Source organism: Equus przewalskii, chromosome 13 (genome assembly GCF_037783145.1).
Source record: "Equus przewalskii isolate Varuska chromosome 13, EquPr2, whole genome shotgun sequence".
Classification (NCBI taxonomy): Eukaryota; Metazoa; Chordata; class Mammalia; order Perissodactyla; family Equidae; genus Equus; species Equus przewalskii.
Genome location: NC_091843.1, coordinates 71,279,545 through 71,306,073, shown reverse-complemented (window position 1 = coordinate 71,306,073; position 26,529 = coordinate 71,279,545). Strand labels below are relative to the sequence as shown.

General features: G+C 39.8%; 1 long non-coding RNA gene across 2 annotated transcripts; it reads right to left on the bottom strand.

Moving 5' to 3' along the window:
- Positions 1-4,452: 4,452 nt before the first annotated feature.
- On the bottom strand, positions 4,453-26,490 carry LOC139075151 (uncharacterized). Of its 2 annotated transcripts, XR_011525268.1 has the most exons (3): positions 24,073-26,490; positions 13,881-14,022; positions 4,453-5,676 (listed from the first exon to the last, which is right to left on the bottom strand). It is a non-coding gene; the product is annotated as an uncharacterized lncRNA (long non-coding RNA). The 2 variants fall into 2 exon arrangements; XR_011525267.1 differs by lacking the exon at positions 24,073-26,490 and having other exon boundaries at positions 4,557-5,676; positions 13,881-14,106.
- Between the last annotated feature and the right edge of the window lie 39 nt (positions 26,491-26,529).

Genomic DNA, 26,529 nt, shown 5'->3' with positions numbered 1-26,529 from the left:
GTCATTCTGGTAGACAGCATCTCAGGTCTTCCCTTTATTAAAATCTATTCCTCTCCTTTTAATCACAGCCAGTGCACATATCTTCTCTGACTTTCCAACCAATTAGAACAAGTCATGAATCATTCTAATTCCCATGAACAGTTTTGTAAGTGGAGAGAAATTATTTCTTTATTTCCTTAATATGTTTCTGAATTCATTCTAGGCTCGTAAGATAAGTTCCTTGAGAAAAATCAAATTTTATACTGTGCATACCATAGTTGTGTTGACTGACTACATAATGTACTTACTAATCTTCTATAAGGACACAAAGTAATGTTTTGATTTCATAAGAATGTGTAAAATTCTTTAGCAGAGTGTGCATATTCTATTTTGCCCTTTACTGTGCTTTTAAATTAGTTTAACCTTTATCATAGGGATCAGAAAGAGCAGAAGGGGTTCAGCTCCTCGTTCTTTTATTCATTGACCTGTGCATATCGTCTACATTCATTAAATTCAGTTTCTACAACGCAGGGTTGTTGTGAAGATTATGCGAAATTATGTATATAAAGTTCCCAGCAAATAGACGCTCGATGTATGTTAGTTCTTTTCCTTTTCCTTCTTTTCCGATATATGACAGGCTTTCCACACTTAAGTTTCAGATAAAATGAATCAAGCAAGATGGACTCTTATCTTGAACTAGGAGACTAGAGGACTGGGATTGGAGAGGACAGGAGCAGCCTCATTTCCTGAGTGTTAAGAGCATTTCTGTTCTGAATCCCATCAGTGAAAAGCATCAGATAGTGCTCCCTCTGAAATGAGATATATTGTGTCTAGCATAGCTTGCATTTTTGACCAATTTATAATATATTTTATCAGGATTATAATTTTTTAGTCTTTTTGAGCTTTTAGGCTCATTAAATCTCAAGGTGAAAATAAGTCTACAAAAGTATTTGTGAGTAAAAGCATCAATATTTGCATTCTGACTGTTCAGCAATTTATGGGATTCAGAAAAGCGTTGGGCAAGGTTTCTTTACTTAATGAACTCACAATCCAGTTGGAAAGATAGATATTGTATAATGCCAAAGAATCTCAGTATAATTCAGCACTGAACTTTTTGATTCACACTTTAAGTATCACAAAAATTGTGAGAAGAGGATGATCTTCAGAGGCTTTATGGCTAGAGCGAGACCTTGACCACTGAGTAGAATATGACACATTAGGTGGGTGAACTTCCTAAGAGAAAGAGCATCTCAGGCACGGAAGGGCCATGTGAGAAGAGACATTGTATCTGGAAAGGGGCCTTGACATTCAATAGGGTAAGGAGATTAAAACTAGACAGCCACATGCAAAAGAATGAAAGTAGACCATTATCTTACACCATATAAAAAATTAACTCAAAATGATTAAAGACTTGAATGTAAGACTTGAAACCATAAAACTCTCAAAAGAAAATACAGGCAGTACACTCTTTGACATTGGTCTTAGCAGCATCTTTTCAAATACTGTCTACTCAGGCAAAGGAAACAAAAGAAAAAATAAACAAATGGGACTAAAACAGATTAAAAATGTTCTGCAAACCAAAGGAGATCATCACCAGAACAAAATGACAACCCACCAACTGGGAGAAAGTATTTGCAAATCATATGTCTGACAAGGGGTTAACTTCCAAATCATGTAAATAACTCGTACAACCCAACAACAAAAAAATGAACAACTTGATCAAAAAATGGGCTGAGGACATATATGTATATATCTACACACACACACAATGGAATACTACTCATAAAGAAGACAAGGTCGTGCCATTTGTGACAACATGGATGGATCTTGAGGGTATTATGCTAAACAAAGTAAGTCAGACAGAGAAAGGCAAATGATCTCACTCATATGTGGAAGATAAACAAACGCACAGATAAGGAGAACAGATTAGTGGTCACCAGAGGAAAAGAGGATTGCAAGAGGGCAAAAGCAGTAAAAGGGCACAAGTGTATGGTGACGGATAAAACTAGACTATTGGTGGTGAACGTGGTGAAATCTATACAGAAACTGAAATAGAATAATATACACCTGAAATTTACACCATGTTAAAAGCCAGTATGACCTAAATTAAGAAAGAAAGAAAGAATAAAAATGAAAAAGAACTACAGGAAAAAAAAACTTCTTGACCTGAGAGAAGCATTTGTATTGGGCCATTAGATGGAAATAATAGGAAGTGGAAGCAAATTACATAGACTTTGCTGTTCTCTTTGCTTCCAAATCCAAACTATCCTTTCTTCTTTTTTTTGAGGGGGAGAGTTGAGAAAACCTGGAAGAAACAAATGTTGCTATGCACACATTGAAGGAAAACCTGGATACAATCACTGTGAGTTGCTTGGGAATTGGAGACTATGGAATCAAGAGGTTGGACAGGATCTTGAATGGCTTGACTCCCTCTCTCTAGGCTAAGGTAGGATAAGCTACAAGCCATCCTAGACTGATTCAAAGCTATACTTTAAAGTTAGTTGATATTGAGACTGTAATCTCCTTGGTAATTTTCCAGTTCTAAAGCAACGTTCACGTCAGAAAATCTTTCCTATAGTATACTGAAGTATCTCTCATTGTGAGCTAAGCCCCATGAATTTGTTTCTGTCTTAGAAATTAGAAACAGATGCTCACCATCCATTCCACTAGCTACTCCAAGACTGGGCTACGGCCATTCAGTTGCCTCTTTCCAATATTCAATGACCCTTATCTCTGCTTAGTTAGAAAATTGCTTCTGCTTCAGGTTATTTTAAAGATTCTTCAACTTGGCTCTTAAAAATAATGTTAGATGGCTTAATTCCCTCTACTTTTTCCTATTATCAATTCCGCCTCCCTACCACTTCTTAAAACCCTGGTTTCTCTCAATAGCTAATGTTTAATCTTGGAAATGTCAATTTCCATTTGGTCCAGGAACACAGCCATGTGAAAGCAGTAGGAATTTGCGAGTTAAACAGGCTTAGATTCCAAACTTGATTTCTCTGTGACTCAAGTTTTGTTATCTACACAAAGATAATAACAACAGTACCAACCTCATTTCTACTTGAATTCTTAAGCTTCAAGAAATTGAGATTTTTTAAATTTTTATCAAAGCCTATGATTAAAACGACCACCAAAATTGAGATGAGTAAACATTATCTCTTGACCAATGAGGTGCATTTTAAATTATTTACTTTTTAAATATGCAATATATTTACATATTTTAGATTCAAAAAAGGTCAAAAGACACACAGTAAAAGCTCTTCCTCCCACCTGTCCTCCAGCCTCCCTGGAGGCTTTGATACATATTCAAGCACACATATATATATATCTTTTTTGTTTTTCTCCCCTTTTAGCCAATACCAGGATTTTTCTTCATATTGCTCTACACTTTGCTTTTTACTGAATATAGCTTGGAGAACATTCCATTGTGATACAGAAAGAGGTTCCTCATTCATTTTATGATTGTATGTACCATAATTTATTTAATGAATGCCCTGTTAATAGAAATTGATTGTTTCCAAAATGTTCTTATTAAACCAATACTTCAATTAAAAACAATGGCCTTTCTCATAGACTCTTTTGTATATGTGCAAATATGTCTGTTACATACATTTCTCAAAGTTATTGCTGGGTCAAAGGGTAGGCACATTTATAATTTTGATAGATGTTGATAATTATTTGATTCCCTGTTTCTCTGCATCTTCACCAATACAATTCATTATCAAACTTTTTGAGCTTTGCCAGCTCTGAGAGGTAGAAAATGGTAACGAGGTGTAATTTTAACTTGTATTTCTCTTATTATGAGTGAAAATGAGCTTCTTTTCATATTTTAAGAGGTGTTCAGATGATGTTTTTATAAACTTTCAATTAATGAGACTCAAAATGTAAAATCCTGAAAAAACAGGACTTAATCACAGTTTAATGAAGTAAATAAATGACCTTTCTCCTCAATATAAAGATAAGCATCTTTCTCTATGCAAATGACGCAGTTTTTATAGGAGTGAACACAGAGTAATCTTAAAAAGAAGCTGAATGTTTGGTCTTAGGTCAGCCCAACATCAGTTGTACCAAGGCTAATATCTTAGTTTATTGCCGTTTACTGTGTGCCAGGTGGAGGCCTAAACACTTTACATTTCTTTTCTTAGTTAATTTCTGTAGCAACTGTATAAGGTAAATTCAATTTCACAATGAGAAACTAAGGCACAGGGAGGCCAGGGAGCTTACCCAAGTCTACTCTACACTCATACAGCTGCTCAAAGATTGTTAACTCTAGAGCGCCCTATATAACCACAAACTTATATTATCTTTCTGGTATGTGACTTTCCAACATTCCAGTGTTCCATTTGAAATAATACCAGCCCATGAGTAAATGAAGGCAGCTTCTTGGGACAAATGTTGCAAATAAGTTCCCCTGGTGAACTGTTGTAGGATTAGTAACCAAAGGAACTTCAGGACCATAAAGTAACATTTAAAGAGACGAAGACTGGCCTGGTTTAATGAACCTTTGAGAGTTAGGGTCAAGATATCTCCCCCAAAGAATGACATAAAAATAAACTCAATAAAAGTAGAAGAGCTTATTTTCTCATCTAAACACAAATTTTTATTTTTTTATTAATACCTAGTTGATATTCTTTGTGATAAAACAATCTTACCATATAAATAAATTTTATGATTTAAGCAAACTGTGGTAATGTAAGAAGCATACAATATTTTGTCTACCTAAGTAAATTTAAAGATTAAATGTTGACCTTATATATAGGGTTCACAGTGTGAGGATAAGTGTTGGCTGGGCCTTAGAGAAAAATGACTGGACCCCTGGGTCACCGCCATCTTTTGTAAAGCCTTAATGCAAATTTTAGAAAGAGTTCCCCCTAGGTGGACCAACTGGAAAAAAGCCACTTTCTCTGAGTGGATGAAGTCTCAGGCAGAGCACAAGGCTTGGCAATGGGGAGGTAGGGCCCTTTATCTGGGTGTCTTTACGAACTGTACAAGATGCACAGCGGCAAGCAATGGCTTACTGGACCCTTCATCTCAACTGCTTCATTTCCTTTGGAAAAGTCTTTGGCATCTTTCAGAGGACCCCTGAAACCTCCCCAAATACCTTGGGAATTTTGTGCCAGAGAGTACCAGATTGGGGTTACATAAAGCAGCTGAAGTTTTCTCTTTTCTTTATCTTCTGATCAGGGGGCTCAAACCACTCTGTTCTGGTCCACGTAGTAAGAACACAATAAGCAGCCCAACTCTTCCATGCCCCTGACCACAGAGTGAATATACTCAGGCCATTATCAACCCTAAGGAAATGTTCACCTTCTGTGGGCCTCTTGAGTTCACAGGTCTTATTTTATATCAGCTCCACCTAATTCCGAGGGTTTCTTCCTAAATGAAGGATACGTATGTTGCACACAAACCTGTTACCACTGCAGAATTTCTCTACCCCTTCTCAGTTTCATTTCCTTCTCTCTATTACAGCACCTAGGGAGATTATTACCGAAAAGAAACAGGCTGCCACTGAGGACTTCACCTCTTCTCTAGACACACTGAGCCTTGGAGCTGGCCCCTGTTGTCTTCTTGTGAGCTTTTTCAGCTTTTCGTTTTCAATCCATGTCTTGACTCTTGGTTCTCCTCCACGTCCAGCATCAATAGATCGTACACCAGCATCATACAATTCCTATTTCTGGACCCATTTATCCTCTTCATCTGGGAAAGATGAAATCACTCTGTCAATAAGGGTGTACCAAAAAAAGGGAAGGATTTACCAGGAAGCTCATGAAGCTTAAGCGGCAGGAACCCACACTTGTAATCAGGGTGGTTAAGCACTGGGATCAATCCCGAAAATTACGGAGCCCTCTTCTGTGATCTACGGAACAGAAATGTAAAGTCTCACCCAAACACTCATCTGTATTTTTAAGGACATGTAAAACTATGTTTGAGAAAAAAAATAAGCTGACTTTATTCTTAGGGTTTCCTCTGTAGTCCACCTCTTCGAGTTAGTGGATTGTCCTCACCTGTAGGCAAGCATGTACTATCAGGAGCCAAAATTCTTAAAGAAAAACCCTATCCTTGCCGCCTGACATTTGGGTATCTATAGCTTGGGGATTCTTTCTGGTCAACAAAGCGGGGTAGTTGCCCACACAGCATTCTCTAGAGAGATTAGTCTTGATTCATCTCCTATTAATAGAGATGAGGGCAGCCTGACATTTAGACAACTTAAAGGGCCTAAGTTCTATTGTTATAGGAAGTTAGATCACCAGACAGAAATGTGTTAGAAGTATTTTAGCTTCACTTAAATGTACCAGAATTTTTTTCTACGCCCTTGGCTTTTATCAAGATTCGGCTTAAGCACTAGTTATGGAATCATTTCTAAATCTTCTGCATAAGCACTGATGACTACATTGCTCCTTTGATACTTAGATAAATATACAGAGAGAGATACATATATGGAGAGAGCTACATGTAGAGAGAAAAACATACATAAAGAGATATCTGTATTGATGTACATATATACACATCCATAGAGAGAGAGGAGGAAAGAGAGACAGAACAAAAATATTAACAGTGATTAATATAGAATTATGGAATATTCTTTAAACTTACCTCTATTTTCCAAATATTCAATGAGAAAACTATATTGTTTTCGTAATCAGAGAAAATTTTTTTAAAAAATTAGTTAACTTTGGAAAGCAGTGTCTTGACTAGAGACTGTAAGACTAAAGACAAAGGGAACTTCACATAAATACTGTGCTATAGTTGATAAAGTTGTTTTTCATGGGGGTACAGATTAAGAATTCTGAAACTATTGTACATGTAAGCTGGGACTGAACAAATAAGTAAATAGTGGCAGATGATAGGATCCTGTTTTCTCACTTTTGGAATAGAAAGCTACAAATAAACAAGGAAGAAGGTTGGAATGAAGCTTTTGGTATAGATTAACGAGGCACTGACACCCCAGTAACGATGATCACACCCAGCACCCAGATCTTGGTTTCTAATACCACTTTCCAATAAAAGGAATCAGGACTCCTTGAAGAAATGGCTAACTCTAGTGCTGCAGCAGGGAATGAGTAAGATGAGCCTGAAGCATCTTATAGTGCCAGAAAGTAAAGGATTGTTCAAAAACTAAATAATAGAGGGGGCCGGCCCGGTGGCCAAGTGGTTGAGTTTGCGTGCTTTGCTTGGGCAGCCCAGGATTTCACCGGTTCGGATCCTGGGTGCAGACCTAGCCCAATCATCAAGCCATGTTGAGGTAGTGTCTCACATGCCACAACTAAAAGGACCCACAACTAAAATATACAACTATGTACTGGGGGGCTTTGGGGAGAAGAAGGAAAAATTTAAAAAAAATAAAAATCTTAAGAAGAAAATTCAAAGATCAAAAATAAATTAACCAAACTGTCAGCTCAAAAGCTATACAGAAAACGGCAAAGTAAACCAAAAGGAAGCAAAAGAAAAAGAAAATTTTTTTAAATTAAAAAAAAAACTAAATGATGGGGGGCACGTCGAAAGGAAACAGGTGCTGACCTGAAAGAGCTCCCAATGGCCAAAGCTGGAACAATTCAAGGAACAAAGTAAATAATGTAGTATTAGATATAACCAAGTATAAAATAAATGGCCATGAGTCCATACTGATATAAATAAATGATTGTATAAATAAATAACTGAGGAGAAGAGACAAATATCCCATATGGAAGAACTCCAACTAATTTATGCACATACTCCCTCCTCAAGGAGGTGGAGCTTAACTTTCCACCCCTTGAGTGTGGGCTGTGCTTAGGTGATTTGCTTCCAAAGAGTACAGAAAAGTGTAAAAAAGGAACTTTACAGTGGAGGAGTCTGACAAGCACAACAGCCAAGTGATCAAGATTAACATCATCAGTGATAAATCATGTCCATAGCACGTTCCCTTGATATGATGTTACAATAATGACCCTTCATTTCTATGGCTCTTCTTCCCCAAAATTCATAACCCCAGACTAGAAAAAGATCATCAGACAAACCCAAAGTGAGGAATATTCTTCAAATACTTGAGCAATATTCCTCAAAAGTGTCAAGGTCATCAAAAAGAAGGAACTTCTGAGAAGCTGTCACAACACAGAGGAGCCTAATGAGCCAAGTTCATTACATGTAATGTGGTGTCCTGCATGGGATTCTGGCATAGAAAAAGGACATCAGGGAAAACGCGAGGAAATTTGCACAACGTATGGAGTTTAGTTAATAGTGACATACCGATGTTGGTTCACTAGATGTGACAAATGTACCATAGGAATGTGCAATGTTAACAATAGGGGAAACTGGATGCAGGCTGTCTGGGAACTGTCTATACTGTCCTTGCAACTTTTCTGTAAATCTGAAATTATTCTAAAATTTAAAAAAATATTTTAAAAGAATTAGGTTTAGATTTTTATACAAATATATACCTGAATCAGAATTCCTATAAAGATGTAAAACCAGAGCCAAGTAAAGACCAAGCTGTTTTTTTGCTGAAGGCCACCATACTTTGGCACTACAGCAGACTGGGCAAAGTATAAGAACGTTAGATCCCCACGGCTGTGTTCAAATCCCAACTCTGACACTTACTGACTATATAACCTTGAGCAAGTTATTTATTCTCTCTGAACCTCCTTTCACTTATCTATTACCTGTAGATAATAAAACTGAATACCTACTTCCTACGGTTATTCTGAAGATTTAATGAGGTGATGTATTAATGCATTTAGCACAGTGTCTTGTGTACTATAATTGTGCGATAAATGCTACTTGCAATTATTATATTGCATTTATTATTATTATTATTAATATAGCTGAGCAGTACTCTAGGAAAGCCCTGATCTAGACCCACACATCTGACCCAGCTGACACCCAGAATTCACCTAGGTGTGTTCATCCCCGGGACTGGGTTGTTTTCCATTTCCTCAGGAAACTTGATTGAGATATTTGTTTCATTTGTGTTTGTGCTGATAGAATGGCTGGTTATTTGAAACAACTCCAACATTTGCTAGGCAACAAAAAAAAACAAGTTTGGGATGACGTGTTCATGGTAATGAATACACCAAACCCAAAGTCTGTAGTGTTCCCATCCTAGGATAGTGACGTGTTCATTATGGCCCCTCACACCTGGAGGCAACACAGGAAACTGAGTCACACAAGTAAATATTCTGGCTGGCAAGTATATCTCTGGAAATCAAGTTATATTCTTGAAAGCTGGCTATTTTCCTCTAACTTCCATTCTTTTCCCACTCACAAGCACCATTTTATTGACTTAATTTTCTATACAGAAATTTTAGCAGCCCAATTCTCTCCACGGCAAACAGCTTGCTTCAAATGCTTAACAAAGCCAGAGTAATTCTTTAATGGCTGTTTCCATCTGGAACTTACCAAGACAAAGAGATTCATAGGAATTAACTTTTAGTTATAAGAGTTACTGCATTCTTGTGCTATAGAAGTTTTCAAATTAATTATCTTATCCTTTCTATGTATATCTTAACCCACCCCTCTCACTCAAAAAATAGTCACCTCAATTTTCCTTAGGCCTTGTCCTCATTTCTTCTCTCAGCATGTCTTTTACCCATTAATAATTGTTTCTTGTAGCATATCTAGAAGGTAGTTACACTGGGCTGATATGCTGAGCAAACCATATTTCCTCACTATAGAGAAAAAGAAACCACAATTGGTCATCAACGTGACTCACTCAGCCTTCTATCACCACACCCAAACCGCACGAACTGCAAATCCTTTGGTTAGATTTAACCAAGAAAATAAAGCCATCACACAGAGCAAGATTTTGTGTATCAACACATGCTTAATATCACCTCTCCTTTGTGTTTATGGTAGTCTTGCTCCTTCTTGCTGCAGATCACTTCACTTTACATAGTTAATTGTGTTAGATTTATTTTGTTGTTTTTCCCTACACTTCTATTGTTTTAGGCTCAGATTGTCATGTGAGCACAGTGTGCCATTTCCAAGAGGCTCTTAAATGGCCTGTGAGTTCATCATATGTCCAGATTTCCCTTTGTTGAGAAAAAGTCTCATTTTGGTTATAATACTCAAAGTCATTTTCGGCACTTGCAAAATCTTAATTTTTTTAACCGATACATAAGAGATCCACAAATTTCTGGAGAGGAGAGAGTTGAGAGCATGCACCAGGGACTATTTGGAGCATCTTCCCAGACCGTTCCAGTTCCTCCTTCACTGGAGTAGCGTCCCGTAGCCTATTAGGGCCTCATCACTCTACTCCCTTCCTCGCAACCTAAAGTTGATTGGACCAGGGGTAGACCTGACTTGCACTGACCCAAACAGATTTGCTTTCCTCACTGGGAGGTGGGAACTGGAGAAGGAAAGTAAGAAGGGGACAGAGACAGAAACTTTCTAAGTGGCAAGAACTATGACGTGAAGCATGTAGACCTGGGATTCAATGTGGGAACTGACAATCCCGCAAGCCAGCCTGCAGAGAGAGGGCATTGCAGGCCTGCAAGGGAAGCAGAGATAAGAGATGGAGATAGAGGAAGACAAGCTTCCTTCCAGCCTTCCAGCTACGAGTTCCAGTCTCAAGTGAGGTCCAGTTGCATTCCAAGTCTTTAGTTCTAAGAGGCCCCTTATCTCCTTGGAACTAATCTGCCCTCCTTTTTGTTTTAACTAGTACAGTTGGCTTTTTCTGTTGCTAACAATAAGAGTCTGAAAAAATTCAGAGCATAACTAGAAAATCCCTCCTGTCGCTACTGTACATCACATTCACAATTCCCTTTATAGGGAAAGGCATCCTATTTGGCTGTGGGCTACCATTCAAACCCATTCCTCCCTGTTTGGTTCTCATAGAAGATAAAGAAAAGTTATCAACTTTCCCTTTGCCTGTCATCCTTCTTCTAACCTTACTCACCCTTCTCCACAGGAAACCAGTTGTCTCCCCACTGGGAGTTCTCCCCACTGGGCCATGCTCCAGCCATACTCCTTTCCCCTTCCCTGAAGGTTTCCACATTGTTGTTCTCCCTGGAGAGTCTCCTGCCCTGGGGATCTGAATCCTGCATATTCTTCAGGGCCCAGCACAAACCCACTCACCATGAGGCCTGGCCAATCACTCTGCCCCATATCTTCCTCTTCCTTTTATGATCTCCTTGAAATGTTTCTACTATCTATTTATTGACACTGAAAAACATTCAGGATCCTATGTTAGGTGAAGAATGCATTTACAAAATACCATGTACATTTACAGAGATACAGATAAAGATAAAGCTATATATCAATAAATTAGCTGTGTTAGGGTTTGGGGGTAACTTTCTTTCAGTTTTATTTTCCCAGTTTATATTTTATTAATTACTCTACCATGAACACACAATATACAATAAAAATAATAAAAAGAAAAGGCTGAGCTGCTTGATCTGGCTTTTAAAGACTGCTATAATTTGAGTTCTTCCAAAATTCAGCACAAACCTATATGGTCTTGAATCGTTCTCTTCTCCTTTATTCAGGTCAGCTTCCAGTTCCACATGTCTTACAATATACTTGAAGATTCAGATCAGACTTGCTTGCTTTTTCTTACTCTTCATCTTTCTGTTCCCCTAATTCTGATTTACCAGCAAGTTATTAGTTGATTAACTTATCCTTGATAACGTCTGAGTAAAGCCAAGTAAAATCTTATACTATGTATAAGTGTGTGTGCTCCTTCTGAAAGATGTACCAGTCAGCCTTTCATTGTTGGAGTCCCTGTGACCACCATTTCTGTCAACAGCTTCTGTTTTCCCAGAAACTTCAAATATCACATCTTATATTTTCCATCGCATCATTTTAATATAGGAAAGATAATCATATGCCCAAATAATGCATGTCAAAAGTAGACAGTAAAACAAACAAGTGGTGTATAACTCATTCCCTGAGTGGGCTTGGCCAAATGCTCTGTGTCAGGAGGCTCTATGACACACGGCATTTAAGTGGAGGCTTCACAGAGGAGACACCTAAACATATGTTTTCCTCCTTGTAGGTGTGCCATGAGCTGATTGTATCTGTAGCTAATTTTTAATTAGGTACTGTGAATTACTTAGTTCACTTTTCTGCTTTATGTCCCTCTTGTAGGGTTTTAATTGAGCCCTATTTAATGCTGTAGCTAAAATGACATTAAACCAATTATCTTTGTTAAAAGTATCCCTGTGACCCACTTGCATTAATCAGGTGTCTTCTCAGGACCATCCCTGACAGTGGTCATCTGAGCTCTGCCCAGGTGACTACTGCTGGTAGTATTCTGTACTGGCGCAGGGCATAGGCTTTGGACTCAGTTAAATATAGGTCTGAATAACAGTCTGGTACTTAGCTGAGAGCTCTTAGGCCATTTGCTGAATCTCTCTGAGACTCAGAATCTTTAACAGTAAAATGAGCCTACTAATCCATAGCATGCAGGGCTGTTATTTTTTTAAACGTGTCACCGGGAACTTCTGATCTAATGTGCAGATTGAACACCTGTCTTTATCCCTTCTCTCTCCGGAAACTCCACTAAAAAGAGAGTAAATGTATTTAAAGCAAAAAGGAAACTTATAAACCCACAAAGATAAAGAGAATAGAAGAGGAGACAATTACAGACATGAGATACCAACACATTCCTGGAAAACGGAAAGTGTGAGTGGAGTCATGGCAACTGACTTTTACGGGATGGAGAATGCAACAAGCTGAGAGCCTGGAGGAAGGCTCCTGACAGAAGTGAGCCAGGCGGAAGGCCAGTTTGAACGTCCAGGATTTTGAGGTGGGGCATGGGCTGAACAGAAGGAGATGGGTGAAAATCTATAGAGGGCAGTTACGACCTCAGGCCCTTTCTTCCATCCCACCCAGCAAGGTAACTACCCCTTTCCAACCTCAAATGAGATGGGAGACTCACAAAGAAAGGGATGGTGGAGAGAGGAGAAGAAAATTAGAGGATCAATTCAGGACACACAACAGAGGGAAGGCTATAATCAAATAATGACATTTAAAAAAATCCATAAGAACTAGCCAATAGTAGTTCTCACACACATACACACACACACACAGTCCCCTAGGCGTATCATTGGTGCCCTGTCCCAAGTCCAAATGTCTCAGAGGCCTAAGGGGCGTCCTCTGCAGAACGTTGCAGAGAAGCCCAAGTTCTCATCCCAGTAGAGGAACATCACAAGTTACCCTTCCCCTTCCTGACTACGCGGGGCTTTCTTGTAGAAGAGCTCAGGCCCAGAAAATTTTTGTCTGATTTAGATAGTTGGGATGAAGAGGACTGAATCAATAGCATTATTTCCATAAAGCCACATTTATTTATAGTCCTAGTTGGGTGTACGTTTATTCATTCAAAAAAATTTTCAGAATATTCTTGGAACGAGATTGTCTACTTACATTGTCATCCAAGCTCAGTTGTGAGAGACACAGCAGAAAGAAGAATTGCGATACATCAGTCAAATGAATACTTCAATGTTACAATCAAAAAATAAATTTCCAAACACAACTCTAAATATTTACTTTGCTCTAGTCTCTTGAAAAAAAATCTCTCTCAAAGCTTCTCTATCTCTATCTTTAAAAGTATGGTATACATTTATGAAGCAGTAAAGACTCTTTTGCGTAGTTTTTTCTTCCTTTCCCCCACCCATCCTTCAATAAATGCACACGTATACTAAGCACACACACAGACAGATGACAATTATGTAGACAGATTGTGTATATAGAAAGTGTATCTTAGGCTGATGGTTAGAGAAAGTGGAGAAGAGAAATTTGCAAATTGCATGAAATAATTCTGCAAAGTTTTAGAGGAGGAAGCATGTTAGACAAGAATTATCTGATAATTAATTTCAAATTCCAAGTCACAATTTATGATTTCTAGATGCAAAGAAAGAATATTAATATATTTACTTCAAGAAGCAGCATGTTAGGACAGGATAGAGTTACTGTGGTAACCAACAAACCTGAACGTCAGTGGCCGATCACTTAAAAGTACATTTCTTTCTCATGCAACGTCCACTGCAGGTCAAGTGGCTCCCCCAGGCAGCTTGCTTCCAGTGATCCATGCTATTTTCATCTTGTAATGTCATCATCTCAACCTGAGGCCTACAGCAGGGGAAAGGAGTATGTGCGGAAAGTTCATAACCGCTCATGCTTCAACCTAGAAGTGACCCATATCACTTGCACTTTCAGCCCATCGGCCAGAACTATTCACAAGGCCAATCTAATTACAAGGGACTCTGGGAATGAGGAGGAGTACGTGGATATTTGGTGAGCATTAAATGTCTCTTCCACAGGCTGAAAGCACGGATACAAAACCTGGCTCTGCCACTTACTGTGTAATCTGTTCAACCTCTCCATAACTCAGTTTCTTCAACTATAAGATTAGGATGGTAATAGCATCTAACTTATGATGTTGTTATAAGGATTATACGAGAATATTCAAGCAAAGTGTCTACAGCAGTGTCTGTCACAGAGAAAGTTCTCAGCAGCTGTTAGCTATTGTATCACCATCATTATTACTTAATTTGCGATGCCTACCAGGATTTGGCTAACCTTCCCTACCTCAAATGACTTGAAGTTTAGGTGCAATGCTAGAGAAACACATCACATTTGAATAACATTTTACAGTTTGAACACTCACAATAAATCTGTGAAGCATGTAGGATGAACATAATTCCCATTTCACTGCTCAGGAAACAGCTCAGAAACTGCTCAGTTGGGTTAAGGTCACATTGTTAGTCCTGGGAAGAAGACCAAAACCAGGTCCCAGGCCTCTTTGGACAGACTTCTCCACTGGCCTAGACCGACTGATCAAGGTAGAAACCAAGGTGGCAGAAACGGCTTGATCTGGGCCACAGAGTAGAGGAATGAAGGAGAAAGAGAGAAATCTGGCCCCTTGGTTTCAAATATTTAAGAGAAGTGTAAACAATGGATCCTGGGAGAGGCTACAGTCCCAATTCCAAGTACCAGTGGACTTTCATGGGAGAAGAAACTTTAACCATGCCTATTGAAACGCAATGTCGGCCATGTCAGCCACTAAGGTCAGGAATACATAGCGACAAAAACACAGTAATGTAGCGTCCCTGTCAGAAACCAAGGGCTGCAGTGGGAGTCTGAGGCTCACTGACATACAAAAATAAAAAGGTTTTAAAAACAATTCAAGCAGCAAAAGGCTGAACTTTCTATTAGCTTTAAATCCTTTTAGCAATTGTATGAGATTAAACTATATGAAATTACCATCTCTGCAGGTCAAAAATTTTTAATATAGGCAATTTTAGATGGTTCAATCTAATATAATTGGACTGGAGAGGTTTTTTTCCCTATGATTGCCTCTACTCTTCTAGCATAGTCATGCATGTACAGAGCCACAAACTACTCCTGCAACAAGAATATGAACAGTGCACCTACTGTGTGCTGACGCTCTTCTAGGCCCTGGGATAGATCAGTGAGCAAGAGAGGAGTCACTGCTCCATTAGTCAGACTTTGCTGAACAGGCCGTCCACTGAGTACGAGTCCCAGAGGCTGGGCTTCAGAGTCAGTCCAACCTGTGATGACTTCCTGGCTCTGTGTGACCATGAATGAGCGTGTAGGGGGGGTGTGTGTGCGTGTGTTCTTTCCTAGGCTCACAGTACAGAGGTATAGAATAAGTATTCTATAAATTGTAACTATTACATTTATTAACACTTATGGAAGGAACCCTCCCTTCAAAGATTTTACCATTTAAAGAAAAATAATATACAAATATACTAATTTAAGTGCTGAAACTTCAAAACACAGAGAGAAATAAACAGGTTTGTGAAGTCAGGAGTGTAAACTTGACGCTGTAGAGCTCTCATGGGTGTGGCTGGGTGACCCTATTCCGAAAGGGTTAGACTAGAAAGACCAACGAGGAAGTAAATCTTCAGACAAGTTCTGAGAGTGAGTTTTGAAAGAGGGGAAGAAACAACCTGAGTAAAAAGATCCAAAGCCTTGTGGGAAATATGACCTATAAGGTAGGTCAGTCAACACAGAGAGAAGTAATGTTAGAGCCTTTCTTCCCAGGAATGTTGTGGAAACACAACCTAATTTGAGAAGGTAGTTACTCTTTCCAGACTAAATGCCAAAATGAAATTCCTCACATAGGAAAAAACCGGAGAAGGTCCGAGCTTATTTTGAACTTGGGTCTTCCACACTTGCATCCAATCATTCTCCATCTTGGGTGTATTAGTTAGCTAGGGCCGCCCTAACAACAGCTAGGGCTGGCTCAGAACAACAGAAATTTATTCTGTTGTCGCTCTGGAGGCTAGAAGTCCAAAAGCAGGATGTCAGCAGGGCCATGCTCCTGAAGGTGCTGGGGGAGGATTGTTCCAGGTCTCTCTGCCAGCTTCTGGAAGGGCCTCGGCTATGGCAGCATAACTCCAATCTGCATATGGCGTTCTCCCTGCGTGCACATCTATGTCCCAGTTTCTCCTTTTTATGACACCCATCTTTCTGGATTATGGTCCACCCTAATGACTTCATTTTAACTTGATTATCTCTGTAAAATCCTGTCTCCAAATAAAGGTGCATTCTGAGCAATGGGGTTAAGACTACAACATATCTTTTTTGGAGGGACACAATTCAACCCATAACACTGAAAAAAAGAAAACTGATCTAATCATAAAAAGTGATATTGGCTACAATAAACAAAGTGATACCTCTTGGGAAATAATCCAAAATTCATGTAAGTAAAAATCTAATAAAGCAAAACAGTTTTACAAAGCAAAGTAGCTTTCTTTTGCAAGAAGGCTGTTTTCTCCACAGAACTATGCTATGTCAATTTGAAACACAAGTCACTCTCAGTGTATGCTTTCATGTTACCAATGCCTTTGGTGTTTGAACTGGATCTCATTAACAAACACTACGATGAATCCAAAAGGATACTGTTGACCCTGCAGGTGTGGAGAACCAAGAGTTAAGAGAGTTGTTTTTCCTTCACAGCTCTGTATCTGTCACTGGCAGCAACAAACCGCCAGCCATCCCCTCCACCTAATCCCAGCACAAACAGGACCATTACCCCCAGCAGAAAAGCCAAGCCACTCATACAAACAAAATAATCCAAGTCTCAAAATCATTCCAGAAGAAGATGGTGGGACAGGAGATAGTGTGTTTGTTACAACTTTTCATTTGCTAGTTCACAACAGAGAGGCTGGGCACCAGTTAAGCTTCAGCTTCACCTCTTATTGTTCTGGTAAGTGATTTCTAGAAGCACAATTTGCTTCAACAAGGCAAAGTTAGAAATTCTGGGAATTCTAAATTATAAAGTTTACCTGTAAATTATATAGGCATTGATATATAATATTTATTGATTGGTTACCTAGAATTACAATTTAAAAAATACTGTGTATTGGTTTTTAAGAAATAAGTTGAATAATAAAAAAAGATGGACAGTGAAAGGTAAGTCTTCTTCCCACTTCACATGCCCAGTCTCCCGGGTTCCTCCTAGAGGCCACTACTATTTGCAATTTTTTATGTATCATTCCAGAAATAGCCAATGCAAGCAATAACTATGTGGTTATATGGGTTATCTATAAAACGTACATCCCTTTTTCATTTTTACATAATACTAGAATACTGCATACGCTGTTCTTCACATTGCCTTTTTTAGGTAATAATACATCTTGTAAGATGGTCCCCATCAGCTCATACGAATCTATCTTTTAAATGGCTGCATAATATCCTAGTATGTGATTGTGTACTACATTTAACTGTTCCTTATCAGTGGCCATTTCACTTGAGTCCAGTTTTTCACTATTATAAACAGTGCTGTAATGAACAGTTTTGTATGTGTCTGTGCATGCCATATGCAAGTATGTTTGTTAGAGAAATTCCTAAAAGTGGAATCACTAGTGAAAAGATGCATACAATTACCTCATTTTCAACAGATATTTGCCAAATTGCCAGCCAAAATTGTTGCATCAATTTACATTCCAATCAGCAATATGAGAAAGTACCTACTTCTCTACAGTGTTGCCAGTGCCGTGTATTGTTAATCTTTTTTGTCTTTCCCAATCTAATAGTATAAAAATGGTATCTGATTGTGATTTTAATATATATTTGCTTTATTTTGAGTCAGATTGAAGTGTCTTTTCACATGTAAATCAGCCATTTATATTCCTTTTTCTGTGAATTCTCTATTTGTATCCTTTGTGATGTTTCTGTTGAATTGTTGATTATTTTAATGATTTATAGTCATTTTTATGTTGTCTTTATGTATACACTCATTTTCTATGAAGAATTTTAAATTTTAATATAGTCAGATGTCTTAATCTTTTCCTTTAAAGTTTCTAGGTTTTGTGTTCATATTTTAGAGGGAGTTTTCCAATCTAAGATTATAAAAAATATTCTCCCACATTGTCCTCTGGCACTAGTAAATTTTGAGGTGACTTTACAGTGTTTCCTCACTCAATGGCACCTTAAAATACAAAAGATCATCATTTAAAAAGAACTAGAGAAACTCACATTTCATCTCTTGGAAAGCAGAATCACATTCTTATTCATATAATTTGGAATATCTATCTTTCCAAAGCACTAGAACTTAAAAAATTTAAAGTATAGTATTAGACGTTAAAGAAAAGGAGAATCCAAGTTAACTATAATAATCTTTGAAAATCTTGAAAAAGGATATTACATTTGAAACAAATAGGATAGGAATAATTCACATTTAAAAATAATCTGAGAGCCAGCCCTGATGGCCTAGAGGTTAAAGTTCAGCATGGTCTGCTTCAACAGTCAGAACCATGCCACTTGTCTATCAGTAGCCACGCTGTGGCAGCGGCTCACACAGAAGAACTAGAAGAATTTACAACTATGTACTGGGGCTTTGGGGGGAGGGGAAGGAAGAAAAAGGAGGAAGATTGGCAACAGATGTTAGCTTGAGGTGAATCTTCCCCTGAAAAAAAATATAATAATAATCTGAGTGTGGGCTGGACTGAGACACTTTCTTCCCAAGAAGAGAGTATAGACAGGGAGAGACTGTAAATTATCAAGGAGAAACCTTCCTGATCCAGGTATTCGCATTAACATCACCAGTGATAATCACATGGATACCACGTACCCTCAGTGCAATGTAATGATAAGGCCACTCACCACTGTAGTGCTCTTCTCCCAAACCCACAGCTCCAGCCTAATCATGAGAAAAACATCAGATAAACTCAAAGGGAGGGACATTCTACAGAACATCTGACCAGCACTCTCAAAACTGTCATGATCATGAGAAGCAAGGAGAGCCTGAAAAACTGTCACACTCTAGAGAAGAGTGTAAGGAGATATGACTATAGTGTGATGTGCTGGACGAGAACCTCAAACAGAAAAAGGACATTAATGAAAGAACGGTGAAATCCAAAAAAATTTTTGGAGTTGAGTTCAGAGTAATATACCAATGTTGGCTTCTCCGCTTTGACAAATGCAAGATGGTGACATTTGGGGAAACTGAACCTGGGGAGCTCTGTACTATCTGTGCAACATTTCTGGAAATCTAAAATTATTCCAAAATAAAATTATAGTAGAAAAATAGTTTTATGTTTAACAAGAATTTTCTGATAATAAACACCCTTAAAATATTTGAAATAAACTTTTATTTGTAATAGCCATTTTTAAAGGTTTACAGTGAATTTTCCAGCAGTATATTCATTGCTCTAAATAGCTGATCAACAGGCAATGTGAATCTGCCAAGTAACAAAACTATTCCTGCTATGAGTATCTTTCTAAAACCCTTGGAGAAGCTGCAAATGTGAATGAGTAAACAGAAGACTAAGTGACTCTCTTGTACTGTGGAAGGATCTTAAAATGTTCTTTTGAAATTCATAGTTAGTCATCATGTTGAAGACCAGTTTGTAAGGATTTTTTTTCTTTTTCTTTTCTTTCTTTCTTTTTTTTTTTTTTGGTGAGGAAGATTGGTCCTGTGCTAACCTCTATCGCCCATCTTCCTCTTTTTGCTTGAGGAAGATTGGCCCTGAGCTAACATCTGTGCCAATCTTCTTCTTCTTTGTATGTAGGACACTGCCACAGCGTGGCTTGATGAGCAGCGCGTAGGTTCACACCCAGGATCCAAACCCGTGAACTCCAGGCTGCTGAAACGGAGCACTCAAACTTAACCACTATGCCCCTGGGCCAGCCCCAGGAAGTATTTTTTAATAACAACTTAATTGAAACAAAATTCATATACTATGCAATTCATTTAAGTATACAATTCAGTGGTTTTTAGTGTATTCACAGACATGTAAATCACCAGTCAATTTTAGGACATTTTCATCACCTCACAAAGAAACCCCAAACCCATTAGCTGCCACCCTCCTGCCCTCATACCCCCACTCCAGCCCTAAACAACTACTAATCTACTTTCTACTTTCTGTCTCTACGGATTTGCCTATTCTGAACATTTCATATAAATGGAATCATACAATATACGACCTTTTGTGACTGGCTAGAAGTATTATTTTAATATTCTCCAGCTACACTCTGAAGAACAGATAACTAAAGTACCTTAGAAAAATTCACTTTTATCATTGCAGATATTAAATCACTCATTTTGAAATATAATCTCAATTCCCCACCCCAAGGAATCACGCATCCCATTCATATGGAAACATCCCCCTTCACATTCCATGATAAATGTCGTTGTGTATATAGCAGAGAATAAATGTAGAGTAGTAGTCAGGAGCACAGGCCAGAGAGCTAGACTACCTTCATCAAACGCTAATACTGTCACTGAGCAGCTGTGTAACCCAAGGCAAATTACTCAACCTCTCTGGGCCTTAGTTTCCTCACTGGTAAGTTGGGGAGAATAATGGTTCCTACCACATAAAGGTGAAATGAGTGAATACATGCAAAACTCTTAAAACAGTTCCTAGTACATAGTAAGTACTATACATGTTTGAGTTATTTACTATCATTATCAACTGTGAGAGCCATTCAATACAAACAGTACTGGAGTGTTTAGACGGATCTCCTCTTGACCTCTTGAGCAGATATGATCAGAGACCACTTCAATTATAAGTGTCTTTCTAAATTCCCCAGCCTATTTCTTTCAGCTTTTGGAGAAGGAAGTCTAGCCTGGAAAAAACCGGTAATGTGTTCTTATTCATGCTACAAATATTTATTGAGGACATATTGTGTACCATACATAGTCTCAAGTTGTGTGAATAAAATTAAAATGATCGTTTTCATCATGGAGTCTAGCGGTGGCTACAGATAAACAGTTATGACAGAGATCAAAGAACATATTAATATTCACAACAATGTCACCTCCATTGGACCCTCTAGGAAGAATTACATCATTGTAGAAGGAAACAAGAAGGAGAAATAAGACAAGATAGCATCTTCTGGTTGGTTTTTGAAGAGTTTATAGAAGAAGTTGCTGAGCATGGGGGAGATAATGGGAGTAAGATAAAGAGAGAAAGGATTTTTAAGATGTTTTGCTGAGTATTCAGGTTGTGTTGCCATTCAGGCCTTTTCAATTGAAGTAAAGGGATTGCGGTGAAGATTAAAATACTTTTAATTACCTCAGAATGCACTGTTTCTTTAAATACACACTGCATTTGGGTCTGGGCTATGAGGATCCCGGGTTTTATTTGGGACTATAGACAGTTACAATATAATGCAGTGCTGGGAAAAGGTAGAGAGAGCTTTGGGCATGGAAAGCGAGGTGTATTCCAGAGGAGGGAAAATGAGCAAAGGCAGGAGCTGGGAAGAGCCGGGAATGTTCTGGGATCTGAAAGCAGAAGGGCATGGCTGGAACACAGCGGCATGAAGGCACGAGGCTGCAGATGGGGCTGCCCAGGTCAGAGCCTGCAGGCCCCAGCAGGCCATATTAAGGGGTCTAAATTTCATCCTGTTGGCACTGAGGAACCACCAAGGACTATAAACATTGAAGAGGGATGATCGCACAGTGCTAGTTATTTGCTGGCCCGCAGATCATACTGAGAACCAAGGTCTTTTCATGAACCCACACTCCCGAGGATGAAAAGTTGTAAACCAAAGGGAAATTAGCAAGGGAAGCAGAAGAGAGCGAAAGGTTCCTATAGCTTCCTGGCAAGCAGGGGCTGTCTCATACCTACCTCCTTGCCTGCTGCCAGACCTATAGAGAAATCTTGTTTTGTTTTAATACCACTAGACAAAACTAGAAAATACAAATTTTGCTTTCCCTTTATTTCTAACCATTCATAGCAATCACAGTTGTAAAATCGTTGCTTCTATATATCTAGAGACTAGTATTAACAGCATGGCTGCTCCGTGAAACAAATTGTTTTTCAATGACCCCTCTAGAAGGCAACGGTCATTGTGAAAGGGGGAGAAATTTAATTAGATGGGTGATATTTTCAAACTTAATGTTCCATGATACAGCAATTCAACAGCATGCTTTCGCAATATTTATTCCCTCTACCATTCTCTTTGCAAAGTTTTCTGGTGTTATATAGCATTGAGGAGTGTAATGGATGTGACAAACTACCTGAATCCCCTTCAGGAATAAAAGAGCCCGTACCCTGGCTGGCTCCCGGAAGCACAGCGGCACCAGCAGCTGGCCCTCATCTGTCAGCCCCCTCTGAGGGCTGCCACAGCTTACAGGAGCCAGCTCCCTGCCCTAATGCCATGCTCCTGGCCCCTCCACCATATCCAAGGACTGTCGGTGCAGGCTTCTAAAGGTTCAGCCCTCTCTCCCTGACCTTGGACATCTCTAAGGGGCGTCCTGTCTTCCCCGTTCCCTGCAGGGTTATCTGAGGCTTCTTCTGGATCTCCATCCCAGCTCACCTTCTCACCTTGCCCATCCTTCCTTCGTCTCCACAGGGGTTGATCCCAAGAGCAGTCCCTAATAAGCCCAGAAAAGGAGATATGATCTCAGTCCTCTTTGGGCCACACAGACCAGAAGCAGGACATTTTGTCACACTGAAGAACAAGGCCGGAAGGTATTTTGCAGGTGTTTTACTATCTGGAGGGACGTAAAGGATAAGAAATGAAACCTGAGGGCCCAGCTCCAGGTAGGAGTGTGACTCACGTTCTTGTTTGGCAGCAATGAGAATTTAAAACTACATCATCTGCTGTTTTTTCTCTTTCTTCTCTTCTTCCTCTGTCCCTCTATCCTTCCATCTCCATTCTTGCTTCCTCCCCCCGCCCCATCTGCCTCTACGCACAAGCCCATTGGGATCTGAGAAGCACAGTGTCCTAGTCCATTGGGACTGCCTACAACAAAATAACAGAGACTGAGGAGCTTAGAAACAACAGAAATGTATTTCTCACAGTTCTGAAGGCTGGAAGTCCAAGATCAGGGTGCCCACATGGTTGGGTGAGGGCCCTCTTCAGAGTCGAGGACATCTCCCTGTATCCTCATGTGGTGGAAGGGGCAAGGGAGCTCTCTTGGGCATTTTTTATAAGGGCACCAATCCCATTCATGACAGTTCTACCTTCATGACCTAATCACCTCCCAGAGGCCCCACCTACTTATACCATTACATTGGGCATTAGGATTCTAACATATGGATTTGTGGGGAACATAAACATTCAGACCATAGCACACAGCAAGGCTCCTGTGGTCTAAACATATTCTCCACCTCGCCAGCACACCTTCCTCTCCTTTATGCACAGAAATTCACCAGGGAAGCCATTCTTCTGGATGATTCAACAGTCAGAAGCATGAAGCTCCTACTCAGATACAGGCATGTTACAAGGGAAAGGAGGCTCTGAGAGCCTTTCCAGATTTTATAATTAGTCTTCGCCTGTTTACAAGGATTCCTTTCTTTCTGGTTTACTCATGGAGTAGAGTGAATTTTGCTGAAAGTCTCAAGATGGCAGATAGGACAGGTAAGTTTCAGTGGGGTTGAGGACACTTCGTTGTCAGCCAGAAGGCCCAGGTTTTTCTGCGGGAACGTCCCTTCCAGGGGTATGTGGTGGTGTAGAAAGAAATACCATCCAAAGTGAAGGCAACTGTCTAAACTGTGGGTACCTCAGAACAAACTCTGCTTCCTTCTCAATTTTACCCACCAGCTGGGTTACCAAAAAACCTGCAGCTGTCAGATCAAATGGACACTCTGCCCATTGTCTCACCCAACCTTTGAGTGACATTTTACATTGTGGACGGGCCCTTCCTTTTAGAAGGCCCTCCTCCCTTGGCCTTAGGCACCTACTTCTCTACTCACTTACTTCTGCTCCACTGCAGCTCCTTCTCAGGCTCCACTGGCTTCTGCTCTGGCCTCCATCCTCTCTTTCTTTTTCTCATTTTACACATTTCCTGATAAGAAGTGATGAGTTTCTGAAGAGGGACAGCAGTAGTGGGGACAAACAGGACATACAACATGGAGATTGCTCAGAGGAGGTTTCAACTCACTCAAGTCAACAGTCAAGTCAACATCAGGGGAGGAAGCAGCCCCTGAGCTCCTTCCTCTCCCAGCTTGCCCGCCCCTCAGTCAGAAGGAGAAGCCCCTCCTCAGCATTCTACAGTGCTCTTGGAATACCACTGCAGGCCACTGCCCTTATCCCACGGTCACTTGGTTATGGATTTATTTGTCTGTCTTTCCTGCTGGACTGTGAGGTCCTTGAGTGTAGGAGGTCCCTGGCACCTCCACTGAGGTTGACATACAGCAGGCATGCTGTTACTGAGTAAATAAAGGAATGAAATACTTAATATGTACAAAGAAAAATGTAGCAAAAGTTGCCATATATACTTAAAACAACCTTCCCCAACATGCCCAAAAGCTGATCATGGTATCAAAGTTCCAAATTCCTCATTGACTACAAGAGAAAGGGAAAACATCACCCCCTTCTTCAACTTCTTTGAAATTCTTCTTACTTATAATCATCAGCATGCTGTTTAGCTCACACCGTTCTGCTCATACGAGTTTCAACTCTTGAGCAAAACCCTAAAGCGAAGGTCATTATCTCTTATAGATTTTGATATCAACTACATCATGTAGCACAGTGTGGTTGCACAGAAAATAAGTTGATCAATGTGTTGATTACTCCTGTACTTGGACCAGCAGCTCTAGCCGGGTGGGTGGGCTCCTTTTTATTTCCTGAACTGCCTCCAGTCTTTCTTCTTCTGTCCACATTCCACCAGCCAGCCAGCCTGCTCCTTGCCCTTCCTATAATCACCAAAACCCACAACACCCCAAACTCCTCAAATACATTTGTGCTCATTCACATGCCGTATGTCACCCAAATGACCATGTGTTACAAACGCAATATGACCTCAGCTAAATTGTAAGTCCCTGGAGGGCAGAGAATGTGTATTTTTAATCTTTACGTCACTCTCTCCACAATTCCTTTCACCATGCTTGCCGTGGAAGTCTTTCAAAAAATATAGAACTAACTGGTTTAAGCTCAATTTTATAAGCCCCATTAGAAAATACCTCAAACTTCAATGGGAACCATTCTTCTTCCAGAGTTAGCACGTTATACTCAGGGGTCTAAAACCTGAATCTGGGCCCTCTAGGCTCCCAGGTAAGGAAAGGGTTCCAGTTCCAGGGCCTGGAGGTGGGGCTGCCTATCTCCTCACCCCTATAGTTTTGGGGTTTGTTTAAATCACTGTTTGGTCACCATCATAAAAGCATTTTTTTTTTCAGGCTTATGACGTAATTTCCCCACTTATGAATGTAATTCATGCCACCAATCGATTTTCCTTGAATGAACAATCATAGACCCCATGTCCAAGTTGTTTCATTTTTATCTATAAATTCCTGCACTGCAGCCTGTGGTTGGAAATACTAGACACAAAGATTGTAGAACCCTTTAAGAGGAAATACATTTAAATCATTTCTGTCTGCTCCTTCCATTAAGAATGAGGCTAGCCAGTCCCTTGAATAAAGGGAAGTCAGAATCCCTAAAAACGATAATGTAGAAGGAAGCAAGAATTCCATTCTGCCAAGCTCTATGTATCATGACAAATCTTCCCTACAATCTGTCCTCTCTCTCTCCAATTACCCAAAACACAACACTGCAGAAAGCGGTCACCTCCAGGCCCCAAGTGTCAATGCCATTGCAGGGTAACAGGTCTTTTCTGTCATGTCTGACAAATGGGCAGCAACTGCAGGGCAGCGACCGCAGGCTGACAGCGTTTGTAAAGAAGTTTCCTAGTCAGGCTCGTTACATTTCACTTCCAGCCCAAACCAGGAAGTCCTCTTTAAGCGGAGCCAAAGACAAAAGCAATCCAGCCTCGGAAACAAAACCCGCCAGGCCCGCAGAAAGGCTATAGGGGTTTAAATTTGAGACTGTTCTTGGATTTGGATCGGAACCTACGGCTTCCTACTTATAAAACATTATTAAACTTTCAAAACTGTCCCCCCTAAAACCCAACCTAAAATGACACAAAATGACAGGAGCGCGCACACACGTAGCACACAGGTACCCACACACACACACACAGAGACCAATTTGTTTTTGTGATCCGCTTCCTTATCTAGACGGTCCACGCTTGGGCCAGATTTGAGTTGGTAAATTCTTCTCCTAGCGACGCTGGGGTAGACTGCAGAAAAGGTGTCCAATTCTCGAGATTCTTAGGGAGAAGCGTCCAGGCGTAGACGGACCACGCCCGGGTCCAGCTCTCCCGTTGCGTAACTGCCAGCTAAGTCTGGGCAAGTCTGGGGAGGAACCCCGAGACCTCCA